This window comes from Zootermopsis nevadensis, unplaced genomic scaffold, assembly GCF_977971745.1.
Source record: "Zootermopsis nevadensis isolate Lab colony 2312 unplaced genomic scaffold, Znev_1.0 Znev_ptg000076l, whole genome shotgun sequence".
Lineage (NCBI taxonomy): Eukaryota > Metazoa > Arthropoda > Insecta > Blattodea > Termopsidae > Zootermopsis > Zootermopsis nevadensis.
The window spans coordinates 340,030-358,651 of NW_028259207.1; the positions used below are offsets into that span (position 1 = coordinate 340,030).

At 37.8% G+C, this 18,622-nt stretch overlaps 1 protein-coding gene across 11 annotated transcripts in view; it reads left to right on the plus strand.

The window, feature by feature from the left end:
* Positions 1 to 15,294: 15,294 nt before the first annotated feature.
* Positions 15,295 to 18,622, plus strand: part of LOC147871006 (structural maintenance of chromosomes protein 6-like) — a 32,197-nt gene continuing 28,869 nt past the window's right edge. For 6 of the 11 annotated variants that reach the window (XR_015532929.1, XR_015532927.1, XR_015532930.1 and 3 more), the window contains exon 1: positions 15,301 to 17,088. The gene's annotated coding sequence lies outside the window, so the exon portion shown is untranslated. Of the gene's footprint in view, positions 17,089 to 18,622 lie in introns of all 11 variants that reach the window. The other 5 variants (XR_015532933.1, XR_015532936.1, XR_015532934.1 and 2 more) reach the window with 4 other exon arrangements.

Genomic DNA, 18,622 nt, shown 5'->3' on the forward strand with positions numbered 1-18,622 from the left:
TGACAAAGTTCGCGAGTATGTAGAAATTCAGGCGTCGTGTTTCTTTGGAACGTGGCGTCAGGAAGGCTCGCGAAATTTGTGCGTAAAAACGGGATTTTTGTTTGGCTGAGGGTCAGGACAAAGGAGATCCATCTGGATAATTCTGGCTGAAGGTCTCCGTTATCGGGGGTAGGCATTTTGAAAGAGAGTCCCAGAATACGACTGATCGCAATTCTTTGTGAAGGCGAGAGAAACAAAGCGTTGGACATGTGCACGGGCAATACGGGCATATATCGCTCTTTGTGAGTGGACCAATCAGCGCAAAGGAGGTCTCCTGAAAAACACCCGTTTAGAGGCCGAAACTACGTTGTTGCAACTTCGCACCTGGTAACCTTTTCTGGTGTTCAAGGAAGGTTTGGATTTGTACGGACAGCGAAGTCTGCAAATGACGGCATTTCACGAGTCCTCGGATTGTTTGCATGGAAATACATGTTAAAAAAAAAACAATTAGCATTCACTGGAAACCAAAGTTTGTCGCGCAGAGCGTGGCAACACTGAATGTTTCATGTCTCCTTGCTTGTTTCTCGCAACGTTTGATTCCTTCGACGTCAGAGTGCACGTGAGTGATGCAGGCCTCAGCCTCAAATTGTGCTGGAAAACATTTTTATGTTCCGTGACCTTCGTTGACCTTTTAACGACACACAGTTTCGGTTTTATTACTCTCAAGGACAACTGAGAACTGTGCTTGGACTAGACGACATGCACCCCGCATCCATTTCCACTTTGCCGGCAAGGAAGCCCACTGAAGCGAAATTTGACGCTGAAGCCGAAACACGCTCCAATGGGTCTCGCCCACTTCATGTGGGTATCGAATTCTCTTCCGCCACATCCGGGATTTTGAGGTCAGGACAGAAGCCTTTGAACGATTGGAATCCGGCCAAAGCCTGTCCAAAATTTCCTCGGCGTTTTCAGGAAATTCAAGTGACCGGAAAAACTAACGTCGCTGTACCAACTGCTAGATTATGAAGCGGCGAATCAAATGAATTGATGTTTATTTGAAATGAACTCGAAGCGATCGCGGATTTAATCAGGACTAGAAAATTGTCCGTGCAGAATGACGAGAAAACCGAACACATCATTTGGGAATAATTTTATTAAAGAGTGTAACGAAGAACATGTACAGTTTAAACCATCGTTTGTCCTTGCTCAATTGCGAAAACTGCGAGCGTCTGTTTTCTAGTTGTGTAGAATTACATGGAAGTGTTAACAGTTTCTTTCCTTGAACACAGAATTTAATATGGCTTAATTTTGCAGTCTCGACCAAAATCATACGTCGAGGTATAAAGTAACTGCACAAAGAACGCCGTGCGCAGAGTAGGCCACGGTTAAAATGAATGTCGTGTAGATCGGTGCCATGCATTCTTGATCGTGGAGATCTTTCAGTAAGGATAGCCGATGTTGCAGGGTCCATCCAAATACGCAAACACAAAGTAAGGTTTAGATCTGGCCCACACGTTTTTCATTTCCCAAACCGCATAACTGATATAGACTAAATTTGGTATTGGAGCCTACATTAAGAGTGGTCAGGTGAAATACATTTTGGCTTGTAGTTTCGGCTTCAAAGTTTTTACGTTGACATAAAATTGGTCTTCACGAACTTCGCGCTGTCTGGACTTTCATCGCTTGGCGTGGCGACGCATCGTTTACGACGTGATTCTGAGTGACTCCAGGCATCGTACTTGAGTCTTGGGAAACGTAACTGGAGCTTCTAAAGTCGGCCTTTCTGGAAGTAAAACAGGTTGGCTGCAGTCAGATTGGCGATTAACAATGTTTTACGGAATGCGACAAAAATCCTGTTGTCTCCCCCCCCTCGCCCCTTCCGGCATCGCCACTAGTGCGGTGATAATGTTCGCTAACAGAAAGTGCTTTGGATGCAAACGGGAATCCAGATAAATTCTTTGGATTATGACAAAGTGCGTTTCGCGGTGTCTGTACGAGTTTCAAACGGACTTGGGAAAAGTCACGTTTCTCTTCAAATTAGGCGGACGTACACGTAGCCCTCGATTTGCGCCGATTCAGAATAACGCCGGTTTTGAAACCAGAAAGCTAAAAAGTGAAAAGAATATATTTTACTATTATTTATAACGTTTTACAATATATCTCGTAATTCTTATATCGCTGATTTTGAATAAAAGAAATGCATTTACGTAAGTTTCGTTAACGCGAATTTGCTCCAATGAGATCGATGAATCGGTAAAAGTTGTTTGTGAAATGCAAACTTTTTCTCTTGTGCTAGGGCGAAGAGGAGTGTTGTGGCATCCATGAAATTTTGAAAGAAAGAAAGAAAGAAAGAAAGAATGAAAGAAGAAATCACGACAGTCCACACTACACGCCTTTTTTAAAAAAACATGACGATCCTGAACCAGGGACTTCGTCAGAGAACTCACGCCCCTTCATCACGCCATATTTTTTAAATTACCTTTATTTTATTTACGTTATTTCAGAGCTTTAAATGCAATGCCATTATTTTACTCGTCAATGTTTTGGTGCTGGGAACGCGTGTCATTGACTTCCCATTGATTTACATTATAAAATCGTTCCAATTTACACCGATTCGTCCAGGAACGCATCCCCGACGTAAACCTGTACTTGTGTTTTATGCACGTGGGATAAATAATTTCAATTAACGGACGGAAGAGGAAAGCCAAATGCGGACAAATGAAGATCAGATTACGAATTCATTGTAGCGAATTATTTAGCGCTCAGTTTGCCCCCCCCCCCCCCCCCCCCCCCCCCCCCCCCCGCATGTCCGCTTTGGCCATGAGCGCTGGGCAGTTACGAGATCGTTGCGTAACTTCGTCATTCCTTTCTTGTGACACAATCCTCGGGGTCACGTCGTTGACCTAACAAGTGTCTCGAGCTCTTGCTTTCCGACGCTAGTCGCTTTCTGCAGTCAATTCCATGATCCAGCAAATGTGAAAAGACGGACACAATTTTATGCATTGTAATTAATTATTTCCAATTAATCAATGATAATAACTGTATTTTCCTCGTAACTTAATACATTCTCTTCATACGAATATAAACCCATAATTTCAAATGTTACTTACGAATTCTGAAGGCCCTCAGTGCTTGTTTGCTGTTTTAAAACGCGCTGATGCGACCATCGGCCTTTCTCTCACGCATATCGATGCGAAATTTTCTTTTGGTTTTTGTTAAATCTGCCGGCTCACCACAGAACAAATCTTTTTGTGTGGAATTTGCAGACTTTGATATGAAACTTTTTTAAGGGTTTATAAGTTACCAATCGACGACCGGTTTAGGAGAAAATCGATTAAGTTCGATTTAAGCTTCATGCAGAGTTGTCGTATTTGACCAATACGAAAGTAGGAAAGCCAAAATAAAACTCGCTTAGCCCCCCCCCTCACACACACTCACACATTTTTATGAAAATCTTTTGCGTATTTTTTTAGTAGGACGAACAAGCTGCGAGCGTAGCATCCCGCAGATACAATGCGCTAACTCAGGCGAACCCTTCGCCATTAGTACTAAAATCATTAGAAAAAGGCTAGCAGGGATGGAAAAAAGCAAATCAATAGGGCCTGACAGCATTTCTGGGGAAATTCTAAAACTGGGTGGGGAAGCCATGATTCCATACCTGGCGCGATTATTGGACGTAACAATTAATAATGCCACTATACCAAGGGACTGGAAAAAAGCCATAGTGGTTCCTATTTACAAAGGAGGTGATCGATCATTGGTCACAAATTACAGACCGGTCAGTTTAACATCGGTGGTCTGCAAACAAATGGAACACGTTATAGCATCTTACCTGAGGAAAAACTGGGAGGAAAAGAATTGGTTATTCGAGGGTCAACATGGGTTCAGGCCGGGATATTCATGCGAAAGTCAAGTAATCACGGTTTGTCAGGACATTGCAGACACACTGGATGACGGACGAAGGTTAGACGCGATTATAATAGATTTTTCGAAGGCCTTCGATTTACTTCCTCACGATCGGCTGCTTATGAAAATCGCGGCATCGGGCGTGGACTCGAGGATAGTCGCATGGATAAGAGAATTTCTTTTAGGCCGAACGCAGAGAGTTAGAGTAGGAGGGCAATTATCAGAGGAAGTCAGAGTAACATCAGGAGTACCGCAAGGGAGTGTATTGGGTCCACTTCTATTCCTCGCGTACGTAAATGATATTTGGAGGAACATTGAATCGACTATTAGACTTTTTGCAGATGACTGTATAATATATAGGAAAATTATAAATAGTAAAGACATAGAAAAGATGCAGATGGATCTAAACAGTCTGGGGGAGTGGGCGGTTGAAAATGCTATGAAAATTAACCCAAGTAAAAGTAAAGCAGTTAGTTTCACGAGAAGTCGGGTGAAGGAACCACCAAACTATTTGTTACGGGACCAAATAATTCCGGAAGTGAGCAGTTGTAAATACTTGGGAATTCTCTTAAGCAGCGATTTAAGCTGGGCTGATCAAGTAAATTATACGGTTAAAAAAGCCTGGAAGGCACTTCATTTTACAATGCGTGTTCTCAAAAAGGGGAATAGTAACACTAAAAGTCTAGCCTACACATCACTAGTGCGTCCGATTCTGGAATATGGGGCGGCGTGCTGGGATCCTTACAGGGAGGGGCAGATAAATGCGTTAGAACGGGTGCAAAGGAAAGCATGTAAATTTGCATATCACAGGAGCGATTCGAACTGGGAAACCCTGGCACAGCGTAGAAAGATAGCACGAATATGTGCTCTCTTCAAGGCGTACACGGGAGATCGGGCATGGAAAGCTATAGGTGACAGATTGCAAAGGCCATACTACCTGAGCAGAGTCGATCATATTCGGAAAGTTAGGAGCAGAAAACAAAGAACAGATATCGGAAAATATTCCTTTGTAAATAGGACCATCCAACTCTGGAACCAGCTACCTGCTGAGGTTTTAGGGACTCTCTCCTGTAAACCAAGTACGTTTAGGAAGAAGGTTAGGAAAGTGATAAATGAGGTGAAGTAAAGGGAATAGATGGGTGGGTGCAGTGAAGGGGGGTAAATTGGGGTGAGGATGGGAAGGCTTCATAAGTGTAGTGAAGTGAAGAGAAGGTCCTGATGAAACGTGTGATTCATTACTGTTACTGACTTATGTCTAGTTGGTATTAATTTTTAAGTTATGTACTTTAGGTTATACGGTTTTGTAATATTATGAGTTGTTTTATTTTGAGTGTGGTGTGTTGTTTTGTTGTGTCTTATTGTTCTTGTTGTGCCTTATGTTTTTTGTGTCTCATTGTTTTTGTTGTGTCATGTCTTTTTGTCTTACTGTATTGTTGTGTCTCATTGCTTTGTTGTGTCTTATTGTTCTTGTTGTGCCTTATGTTTTTTGTGTCTCATTGTTTTGTTGTCTTATTGTTTTTGTTGTGTCTTATGTCTTTTTGTCTTACTGTTTTGTTGTGTCTCATTGTTCTGTTGTTTCTTATTGTTATTGTTTGTGTTGTCTTATGTTTTTTGTATTATTGTTTTGTTCTGTTTCATTGTTCTGTTGTTATTGTTTTTGTTGTCTTATGTTTTTTTTGTGTCTTATTGTTTTGTTCTGTCTCATTGTTCTGTTGTTTCTTATTGTTTTTGTTGTCTTATGTTTTGTTGTGTCTTATTGTAGGACCACTGCCACCGGGTAAAAACCCATTTGCAGTCAAATAAATAATAATAATAAAAAAAAATAATAAAATATTAGCACGCAGATTTAATAAACCAATTAATTGCTTGTATATTATTAGATATATCTTCTGCATAATAAGCTTCATGAATTATGTGCTCAATTGGCATTTTAAAGCCAGTGCACTGGAAGAACAAAGATTAAATTATTTATTATCATAACCATACTCAGGTTGTTAAACTAAAATGTTATGATTCTACTAACCTAATTGATTATTTTCCTTCACAACGTTTGTTATGCAACTGGAAATCTCCAGCTTATTCAGCTCTCATTTTAAATTGAAAACGAAAAAAATTGATAGGCAGTGTCGGACACTGCCGCAGTTATTTTCGTGAAAACGTCAATCGTGTATAGTATATTGAAATTAAACAAAATTTAAAGTAGTTGTCGGCCCCGGTACAAGTCCAATTTTGGGCCCCAAGTGGGTCCGATCGGTCTGCACTCTCCATCTCATCAGCAACGAAATCCACATCCATACTTGACCCAGGCTCGTCAGATGCCGCCTGAGTTGTCCGAGCGCGCTTACGTTGCCTATATTCGCGGCAGTACTGCGCGTTGGTTTGGGGTCCGGGCCCGACATTTTCCGTGTCATTCTCTTTAGAATTTTGTGCTCTACGCATTCGTGACCGAGTTTTGTAATTCTGGTTGTACTTTACCCTCATATATCGCGACATTTTAAGAAAATCGGGAAATTTTCAAACTTTTTCAAAATCACAGCCTCGTATCTTTGTGCGTTTTTGAGATACACACTTGGAGCCCGGGATGAGTTGTAACATATACACCCCTCTTCAAACAACACTTGGTTCACTCGGATCGGATAATTAGTGTCTGAGATATGATCCCGTTTATGGACACGTGTCGAATCCGGAAAGTCGAAAATCGTGGGTTCATTTTGCGCGTGCGCAGTTCGCGATGTCCGGCCGCCACGAATGTCGGAGCGGTACTGGCACACACCTTCATCCTTCCTCTTTAAAGCGAGACTAAGATGGCGGCGCTATGTCTATTTTCAGCCGAGTTAATGAAGTTTGAAATTACTTCGACAGAAACTGTCGCTCATTTGGGCATTGATTTTAAAGACGTTTTCACGTCAAAAGAAAATTGATCGAAATTGTAAGGTCAAATTCATTTCTGAAGACAGGATAGAGTCAACATCAACATGGATACGAACCAGGGTCTATGAAGACTCCTGTGACTTGCAACATAATGCAGACCACAGTCGTTGAGTGTCTTGGGGACCGCGTTGGGGGTGGGGGAGGGGGTGTAGAGGGTTGGATGTGCACGCAGTTGTTTTAACTGGCGGTTTAAACCAAATTATATTTGCTTTAAAAACACGTTAACACTGGTAAAAGAAAGCTCAGGAGATAAAGGTACAGCGGGTGGAAGAACTTGGATTTTAACGACGGATATAAAACTGGGATATGTCCCAGTGCCACTTAAGAGTGAATCTGCATCACCTTCTAGCCAGAAATGTGAAGATTTAAGTTTAAACTGCAACTTTATCCGTTGTTTTGTCTGTCTGTGAAGGAAAGGCACAGACTGAAGGTTTTTGAGAATATTCGGACCTAAGTTGGATGAAGAGACTGGAAATATTATAACTTTTATTAGTTCTGGTTAAGAAGAACAAGATAAACAATACATGCAGCACGCAATTCTGCTCGTGATAAATGTATGCAGAATTTTAGGTAGAAGGCGGTAATGGAAGAAACAGCTTGTATTACAGAACAGTATATTAGAGGATAATATTAAAGTATATCGAAGAGGATTAGGACTTGGAGCAAATTTATATGTTTCAGGTTATGGCCGGTGGTTGGCTTTTGAGGACACTGTAATGAACATTCTAGTTCCTTAAATATTGGGGAATTTCTTGACAAATTTTCAAGTTTACATTTATTTCGCGGAGTTACTGGTACTGGGATTAGACGGCTATTTCACAATTTGTACTCGTTCTGCAGTCACAGATAAAGTCTTTTATGTAAGTAGATTTTTTCACCTCCCGGCTAGGCGTCCACATGAAATCGTACAATTCAAACAAATGTAAAGTCACACACTCAGGCTGGCAGTGATTAATAGAGTGACAAAGTAATTTGAATAGCGATCGCTCCTTACATACGAAGACGCACTTCAGATGACCGTAAATCACTAACATGTCATGTGGGATGTTGCGTCATGTAGCCTGGCACTCGTAGGAAAAGACCGATGTTTTACAGGTGTTTAATGTACGCACAACATCCCAGAAGACACACATCTTCACTCTCGCCTCCGTGATAACCTGAAGTCTCGACATTATTTATGATTCTTAGAGTAAACAGCGATTATTCTCTTAACCCGCGTTAACCACTTGATTTTCGTAATGGTGAAGAGTTGTGTTTTCTTCGCGGTACGGACTGGATTCGTAAATGCTATTTAGACGAGCTTCGGCTTCGAAGGGTTAATTAATTATCAGATTAAACAGCGATTATTTCCTTAAACAGCGTTAACCAGTTGATCTTCGTAATGGTGAAGTGTAGTGTTTTCTTCGCGGTACGGACTGGGTTTTTAAATATTATGTAGACGATCTTCGGCTTCGTACACTGCATGGTTCTCATTTATCTTAATTTATCTAAATTTGCTCTCCCTCCAACCGATGCGACCAAATTAATTACTAAACTTTCCAAATTATATCTTCAGTGTTTTGTAATAAGAAATTCAAAATTTCCGTCGTTTCTGCTACCAAACTGTCACTAATTATCGCCCTAACGTCTTCACCCTTGCTTTAATCCTTACCAGAAGATCTAGCGGGCATTGCCTGGGAACATTCTAACTATGTGATGCCCAATATCCCCCCCCATCAGTGTAACGGTCCAAATTACATCTTCTGCTGAGGTGATTTACTACTTTATTGATCTGAATTTCTTTTAAGTATTCGTTTCAAAATTTCAACTTTTTGTGGTGTTTGGAGTGTAATACTGGGATGAATACTTCCATTTCATGACATCTACCCAACTCTTTAGGACAAAGACGTGCGAGGACCTTCGGTTACTGGGAGTCTTTTGTTTTTTACACTAAATGACGATAAATTGCCGCACCAGGGCTTTTCAGAGAGTGCACGTCAGGGGCCGTGTGAAGGAACGACCGCGTTCGTCAGAGACACAGTACATAAGAAGCAGACCGACAGAGTCCGGTTCTGCAAGGCATCAGGTGGGGATAATTTTGAAGAAAAAAAATTCAAAATTTTGAAAATTTTAGTAAAATCAAAATATGCAGGAAATTAACCAAAACGCGCACAAACCATACAATTTTTGAAAAATTCCACTTTCAAAATGTTTTCAAATTTTTCAAAAAAATTTGGTTTTTTGAGCTTTTTCAGACATTTTCCAGCATTTTTTGATTTTTCGAAAATTTTCAACTTTTTTCAAAACTCTCCCCAAGAGATGCATGCCAGCCTCGGTGAATGCCACATCCTGTCTCTGACGGACTCGGCCTCTATATCGCCCGGTTGCTGACTGCCTCGGTGTTCTGCACCAACCGGCTTCTGCAGGACTCTGGTCTCTGTAAGACCGCGTCTCGGTCTCTCCCTTACGCGGTGTCTGCCGCACCTGGGCTTTTCAGAGACTGCACGTTCTTTAAGCTGTACTCACACGGGTGAGTACAGCTTAAAGAACGGCTCATTTTAAACAAAAGATAAATGTTTAGCATTAAAATATTAAAAGGTTACACTAAATACATTAGTATATAGTGGACTATACAAGTACAATAAACTATAGAAATTTATCAACAGAATAAAATACATGTGGGTTCTGAAAAATATTAAAATACCCTAAATATAATGTTTTTTCCGTACAAATACTAATTCTATTTGATGAAAGCATGCTGCTAGTTTCCCGTTACCATTTATAAACAAAAAGTTTACCGTATCACTTCTAGAAGGCAGCACCATGTTCATCGATATAGTTCTACTCACTTAAATCTTTTCCGCCAGTTGGCGCTGTTGCTCTGTGCGTCTGCCGACAGTGAAAGAGAAATAGTGCACATATTGGGTTGTTTTATATTTTATTTAATATCTTGTGCATATGCTTTTTATAATACAAATTAAAAGAGATGTGCGTGGTGTGTGCATATATTAGTTGTAAAATATGACAATGTACGAAAGACATTGGTGGGTGTCGTATTTGAAGTAAGCTGAATAGTCTAACCTACTGTATTTCATTGTTTTGCTCCACACATGTTCACATATGTATACATTAATATAGTTTTTTGTGTGTAATGTAAGAGGAAAGGCGTGCGAATGTGTTCATTGTAGTTTTACTTCTTTCGCTCAGTCTTATCTCGCCACAGGTATGATCTTGGAGAGGTTTAAGGTTAGGTTATCTGTGTAGATACTGTCATTGATGCTCCGACTAGTACAGCAGGCCTTTTATTTGAAGACTGGAGGACCAGACATTTTTAACTGTCCATGACTGTTTATTCAACATATTTACAACTAGTCTTCATATTTAGAGGCCATCTTTATTTCGAACCAAAGACTGCACTATGGAGTGGTGACAAGGGACTCACTTAAATGCTATAAGGAATTGTTAGTCTTTGACACGTAGAGAAAAAAATATTCTTTCCATAGTTACGTGCATGAGTTATCACACCTGAAGTAATAATTTTATTTGATATTTGTTTCAGCATGATTAAGCTGGTTCCATCCATGTGGTTCATTTATGATGTCCTCAGCCTGCCCATAGGTTTCTTTCATTTTCGTTTCAGTTCCAAGACCATTCTGGATAAGACAAAACAAAATACTGGGACCTTGCGAGATGCATCTCAAAGAATCGTTAAATAACAGAATAATATTGGGGTTCTTATGATATTAAACATGTCCTGGGTGGTCTTTGTGATGCCGTGTGGACTTGTAGGTGAGTACCATGTTTTGGAACAACCTACTGCCCCCATCTTCGAAGGCTGATGGTGATGACAGGATGTTCCTATGACTCATTGGTTCCCACCTACAAATCCTCATAAAATCACAACCTTGAAGACCTCCATTAACAACAAATTAATTACGTGGCTATTTATTGGTTTGTTATATGATTCAAGGTCTTGGATATTTATTACTTGTCATATATGTGTACCAAGAATCTGTTTTTATGTTGTTTTTTCTTTCTTTTAAATGAAAGTGGATGTATTTGGTTGGTTTTTAAAGACTTTAATGTCATTTTAATACACAGAATTTTGATAGAGCGCTGCTTTTATTGTATTGATGTTCTCAGTTTTTCTTATTAGTGCAAATTCACACTAATGAACATTTTTCTGAAGTCAGTGATCTTTGTTATAATAAGTTTTGTAACCAATTTTTCCACAGCTGCATGAGCATGGTGCATATCTGGTGGATTCCCTCATTGAAATCAAATGAGATGATGAAGGATTGGGAGTGTATGACGGACTTGCTGCTAGAGGAACCAGGACCGTCAGAAGAAGCATTGGATGGCTGACAGGAAACCAGTCTCATAGAGATCATGGTGTGTTGTATTCACCAGGCTGGTACAGGAGAGCCGCCACTTGGTCGAGGACCTACACGTAAGGTAAGGCAGTGATTGGGACTCACTTTGATGTCGGATTCTAAGTTTCATTACTACTTTAAATATCGTAATGATACGGACATCTCAGACTCAATCATTATGAAACTCACAGAAAAAACTCAGGTTCTTATTAATTTGGTCCTGTGAAGTAAATGCCAAAGGTAAAAATACTTTATTTGCTTAATTTTTGTTAATATAAAATATTCTTAGTAATATAAAACACATTATGCACAAACTGAATCCTGGCTCCCTCTTACTTGCTTCTGGACCATCCATTTTGAAATATCCATTGAAAAATGTAGTAAACTGACTTACTTTTTTGATACATTTGTGAAAAGTAGTTCTGGCAAAATCAGAATGTTCCTTGCAGTAAACATGAGTTGTTATATCATGTTGATTAATAGCAGGAGTTACAGTCAAATATAAAAAGAGGAGTGGCAGCATTAGAAAGGAATTACAGATGTGTTCTCTGTAATCGCATTTTACTAATCTGAATACGATATTTATTTGATGCCCACTCAAATTCCTTTGTCCTCTTCCACCCATATTTAAATTTAATTTATTGATGATTTGGTGTTGAAGTCAGTACCTGCAATAATATGATACATAAATTGTTCGGAAGTACAGCATCTTATTAACCTATTTGAGGTTTCGAAAAAGTTTTCTTCATCTCTCACTTGCACTGACAAATGTGAATGCATGAAATTGATTTTTCCTTCCAAACAAGATTAATTTGTTGCAGACGTAGGTAGTTTGTGGCTCTATAAAAAGTAAAAAAAATTGAGCTCATTTTAAAGTACAGTCAAACAGATGCAAAATAATTAAGATGTCCGTGTTCTGGGCTGTAGCACTGTGTAGTCTGGTAGAAGTTTACCATTGTTTGATTGGTCCTTGCTGTGTACATAATCAGGGTGATTGCCCTCTTCTCCTGCCACATGGACTCTTGAAAAGGATGTCGTTATTTTGTATCGAAAAATTTAGGAATTTCATTGTTTTAACTTTATAATTGATAAACTTTTATTAAAGTTGTAACTCTCTAAATAGTTGTATTGTGTGATGTGCCTCTAACCTCAGCTGTCTGTGAATTCCTCTTTAATTTAATGCATCTGAAAGTGTATTTATAACAATAGTTACAATTTTGAATAGTTATTACTGTAAATTTTTGTATGAACATTCCAACTTTCAATGTAGGCATGTATTGATGCCTTTGTCTCATACTTTGAGTGGTGACATCATCAAACATGAATTCATCTCAAATCTGGCTGTAATTCTGGCTTAAAAATTAAAAGGTTTCTATTTAAAGGAAAGGAATGTAACCTTAATAACATCTTAAGAGCACTTCCATAATTAATATTTTATTGCTTAATGTATACCCCCATTAGACACTGTGTACATTTTAGTTGAAACTTTTTCCTGTACGTGTTAAAATTAGATAAATATTTGAAGTTTCAAAGTTAGGTGAGACACTCTGTGTACTGTATGTACATAAATAAATATATACATACATACTTAATCACACGCATGCACACGGACCCATTACGTTTGATCTCAGGGCGTGTTTTTTGTAGGAGTGAATCAGTAGGAGAACATTGGGCAAAGACAGGAATCATCAGTCCCCTACATTAAACTGTTTGTATGCTAGAATGAAATTTTTCTTTAATTTTTCTTTATTTTTGTCTGTAGGCAAGGAAAGTGGGGCTCGGCAATGTGAGAATGAATCAAAAGAGTAGAAGAAGTTAGTGGCTGAATTACAGATGTGGTTAAAGGATGCCAAAAGAAGGTTGGAACAAGCAAATAATGAGGAGGTTCAGATGAAGGTAGTACCTATTCTTTATAGCACTGTAATCGTTTGCCGAGTTCAACATATGACACCGTTCTTCAATGTATGCCATTTTGTAGGCTTTCCAGGAGGAGTTTTAAAAGAAAGGGAAAAGAGATTGCAAGACTGAATGAGAAATGTACAGAACTTCAGAGATTGAAAATTGGTTGTGGTGATACTGAGCGTACAGTTAGAAAAATAAACGAGAAATGGAACGATGTATGTGGACAGTTTCAACATTTCCAGAAAGACTCTAAGGAGAAGATTGTTCATGACGGCAAAGTGTCTAATTGTGCAAATTCTGTTGGAGATTTTTTTTTATTTATCTGAATGTCTGTGTGTAGCATCTCATAATTAAATACTCTATTATCTGTTTTTGTCCAGTTTCGACTCCAAATATTATTCTTAAGATTCATCTTAGAGGGTAGTGTAACGCATGTTTTTACAGCTGTTGAATAAGTGATTGTTTCTGACATTCATCGACTCTTAGTCTTTTGGAAAAATAGATCGAATGATCAAAAAGGTTTAAGCATTCTGCTGTATAGGATATACATAGTTCCATAGTATTCCACCAGGTGTGGTGGGGTAGTCCAAATATGTATAAAGTGAGACTTTCATGGCGACTGATGTTGATGAAAGACTCCTGGGTTTCAAGCCATATCTTCTGGCTTTTCGTCAACTCTAGTCCGAATATGTTGAATATGGACCCATGGACTGGCTTGGAGCACGGTTCAAGGGTACTATGAAATAAATCCAAACTTAAAATTTTGAGCACCAGCTTATTAGGACATGTAGCACAAATGAGGAAGATAGGGAAAGCACCCAAATTTTAGTCATGAAACATGAAGGAAGAACCCTTTTAGGAGAACAGGTATAGATGGGATGTTACTTGAAATGGATCACAGACAATAGGTTGTATTGGATTGGATTGAACTCGTAAAAGGCGTATAATTTATTGACCTGTTGAGTGACTGCCATCTTCTCGATCCACTTGGTTAAATATTTATCTTCATTATTTTATTTTGCAATCTAGAGATAGTTAGGGATCTCAAGCAATTGCCTAATATGAATTTTGTTTCGTTTGTTAGGATGTTGGAGGAGATCGCGCAGCAGAATTTGTAACGAGGGTCAATAAGATCAGAGAAGCTGCTTCAACTGTATCAAGGCAGCTAAGTTCCCTTCCGCTTAAACAGTCACAACCGTGTGTAGAAAGATACGACATACTTTTCCTCTGTTACGTGCCTGCAATTGGAAATTTTCCAGTGTAGTCTCAGAGTTTAGCAGTTATTTGTTTAGTCTTTCACAGGCAGAAGATAGATCAGTTGTAAACAGAGATAATTTAACAACATAAAATATTAATTTTACCATTTTAAGCCCTCTTCATATGGACATTTGAGCATAAGAAACAGAAAGAAAGGTGCTTTACTTACCAGTGTGAAAACCCGCCTTTATCACTGCTCATCTCTACTACTGTCTCGTTAAAACTGCCAGCATAGTTGTTTTTTCATAATTTTCCCATTCACCAACTGTGGTCCACAGAGTCCTAGCGGTTTCTTGCTTTTGTCTGTAACTGAACACACAGTAGATTTTTTAATCATCCCTGTGTCAAATTAGGAAGGTACCAACTTTAGTTTTGAAATTTTAAATTTTTTTAAAAAAATGCTGGAAATTGTCTGAAAAGCGTAAAAACCAATTTTTTTTTGATTTTGTGCGTTTCTTTAAAAATTTCCAGCATTTCTTGTTTTTTTGAAAATTTTGATTTTTTTAAAAAAATCAAAAAATGCTGGGAATTGTCTGAAAAGCGTAAAAACCAAATTTTTTTGATTTTGTACGCTTCTTTAAAAATTTCCAGCATTTCTTGTTTTTTTGAAAATTTTGATTTTTTTAAAAAATCAAAAAATGCTGGAAATTGTCTGAAAAGCGTAAAAACCAAAACGTTTTTTTGATATTGTGCGCTTCTTTCAAAATTTCCAGCATTTCTTGATTTTTTTATTTTTTTAAAAAATCAAAAAATGCTGGAAATTGTCTGAAAAGCGTAAAAACCAAATTTTTTTTTTGATTTTGTGCGCTTCTTTCAAAATTTCCAACATTTCTTGATTTTTTGAAAATTTTGATTTTTTTTAAAAAAAAATAAAAAATGCTGGAAATTGTCTGAAAAGCGTAAAAACCAAAAAATTTTGAAAATTAGGGAAAAAAATTTTAAAGTGAATTTTTTCGATTTTTTTGGTTTTGTGCGCTTTTTTGACAATTTCAAGCATTTTTTGATTTTTTGACTTATTGAATTTGTTTTCTTACTGTGTGTATTTCTGTGTTTTGTAAGTTATTAGCCATTTGCCATGAATATTTGATGCTATAAGACTTGTGTAATAAGGTTTGAGCATCATAATATTGGGGGTTAATGGCTAATGTGGAAGGTTATTAAGACAACCAACACACAGCTATATTACAATATGTGAGGTATTGCAGGCAGCATTTCAAACAGCAGGTCAATGGACTGTGCTTCAACGTAGATCTACTTCAGATCCGTGGTCGGTAGATGGCAGCAGAGTCTGTTACAGTACGCAAAGAATGATAATTGAATATCCCTCATTCCCCCGCGATGGCGGGATGTGTTCGCTGCTTTTCAGATGTTGCCATCCCTGCGTAAGAGATAATGGCGTAACTGTTGTGTATCTTTTCTGTCATATATTGCGACGGCGTGCAAGTTAATATTTTGTTATTTGAGCGTGTGTTGAATTTATGTGTGTCATCTTTCCCTTGTGTGGAGGACGTAAAGTAAGAACAATTTCGAACGTGTCATTTCATACAATTTATATAATCTTCAGGACTTCATACATTATACATGACTTCTGCTTTGAAGTGACTCAGAATAAATAACAGGATTTTGTGATCACAGTGATGAGTATTCAACTCTCATAAGAATAATCAAATTTATGATCAGCTGAACAAGTTTCTGTTTCTGAAGGAAGAGGCTGTATTACAGAGAGAAGAATTTTGGTGATTTCTATCCAAGACCCTTATAAATTAATTATTGTAGCTGTGAATTTTATAACTGAATAATAAGACAAAAACAGAAAATACAGTGGAGTCTATGTAAATTTTCTACAGGCTGTTTGCGATGTATTTCCATTAACAAAACATATTAATTTGTTTTCATGTACTTGGATTAGTATGCTCACATCTTGCTAGCCTTTCGATATCACTGCTGTTGAGACACCTCCATTTCAGTTTTAGTGTCTAATTACCAAAGTTCCCCTGTCATTATCGTATTATTCTGACTGACAGTTGATACCTCATAAGTCCATAGAAGAGAAACGATTTTCCTCTTAAAGTTTATTGCTACTCTCCTAGTGAGATTTTTCACTGTCACATGTGTAGCCAGTCATGTCATTAAGTTTATAAATCTTTATAACAAAACATTCATGTTTCTTAGGAATGTATCACACAATGAACTGTGTAAATTTATACCAATTTTTCAATTTATGAACATTATTTTCACTACAATTAAGAACCAGCGTTTGTGTGAGGGCTAAGCATTTGAATAAAGACAACTGTTTGTTGTTCTTTATTTACATAAGTTCTGATGTTGACATTTTGACAGCTGACTACAAAAATTCCCGACTGACATAAAAATTAACCACGTTATACTTCGGCACTGTCTAGCGGACATACTTGTGAAGCATGTGTCATATGCAGCACATTACATGTTTCCCAGTGATGCTTCTTCATATAAGAAATTACTAGTTTCTCATTTCAGTGCCCACGATTGCTGCAGTAACTTTATTATTGGAACTTATTGAACTGGCATCATAATTCTGTTATATGTACAGCTTTTTTGTTTCTCCTTAATTTTGTGTTTCACAGGAAGTGATCTGTTTTGCAGAGCAGTGAAGGCAACTGCGTTCAGAATGTTGCAAGGAAGTTCACACATCTAAATGCCAAATGGAGTGATGTAACAGATGGAAGCTGCAATAAGTTTAAGATCCTTAAAGAAGCTTCACAAGAATATGGTGAATTTAGAGGTAAGTGTAGAAATTGCTGTTGTAAGTGATTGTGCATCGCTAACTCAGTGCGTGAGGGAATCAGCTGTTTCTTACAATCTAAGTTAATGTGGTCATTTTGTTTACTGAAATAGTTTGATTTAGAACTGTTATTCATTGTTTTTAAGAAATTATTGGAAATAAAAATAACATGCTTCTTGTTTCTGTGCCAGATTTTAGTTACATATTTTTTTCTGTAAGATTTGAGGTTCTCACAGCAGGAAGTATGAAGACTTCTTCAAATTTTTTTTCAGTATTGGAAATAGTTGAAGGTTCCAAATTTTGAAATGTAGATGTGTTGCAATATCTGTAACATTATGGGCAACCTGAAAGCTACAGAAAAATTACTTCTCACCTAACGTTTCAGTACTTTCCTCCTAAGTATTCCTGTGTTCTTGTGTTTGGTTTTCAAATGAAAATCTTGTACTTATCTATTGTTTATCAAACGACTAACTTTTCGTATGTGTTTGTCTCCACCTGAAACCATAACTGATATAACCTCTGTGCATTTGCACGTGTGGAGGGGTCGTTGGAAGACATCCTAATAACTCTGCTGGAATAAAGTAGTCACTTGTGCCCTTTGGTAGTGGAATGATTAGCATAGTAAGCTGTTGAGGAACCTTTGATTTTCATTATAAAGAACCATCTCATAAAGCCTACTTTTCTGTTTTATTTATGTAGCCGTGCAGTTATTTGCAGATGGCTCTCACCTACACATTTTTGAACAGTAAAATCAATTGTATTCAAAATCCCCTGCTTCTGATGCTGACTCTGGAAACTGAAATCATTTTACGAGGGCAATTGAAAAATTAACCTCCGATCGAGTTTAGGGGAGGGACAGTTGTCCATATTTCTGTGTTTGTAGAGCAGCATTTAGATAGATGAGAAAGGGAAGTAGGCTGAAAAAAAAATATTATTTTCACAAAGCTTTAATGAATTGGTCAGCTTTAAATTACGCCCCTTATGACTTTACATATTCTGACAAATTCTATTATAATCACATGGCTCTGAATTTATTCCAGATGATTGAAAATGAAATTTCTTTAAGATTTTTTCTTGTGGTAAATGTTTGAACACTGTTATTTGTTTTTTCGGACTGGAATAAGTTGTCAAAAGTAACACTGTCCTCTCGTCTTGCCAAAGATTTCGCCTGTTTTTATGAATGTGTTGCTGTAAAGGATCTAAAACTTGAATTTATCATCTTTGGTTTTCGAAGGTGTTTCGTCTCATCGTGATCAACGTCAACATTATGGATTAAGTTTTGGCCTGCCCCATATACAGGGATTAAAGTTATTCTGTATTTTTTTTCAGGCATTCCTGGATTGTTGTACTCTTCGATTTATGTTGATAAAGTGGCTTTGGAATTCTGTTCTCGTGCATTCTTCCTAAATGTTGTAACCATTTATTTTCATGTTGTCCTCATATTTATTATTTATTATCTTTGTTACATTTAAGATCCAGCATTCTGTATCCTGCAGTTTCTGTGAGGAATCACATTCCTATTGTTTCATTAATA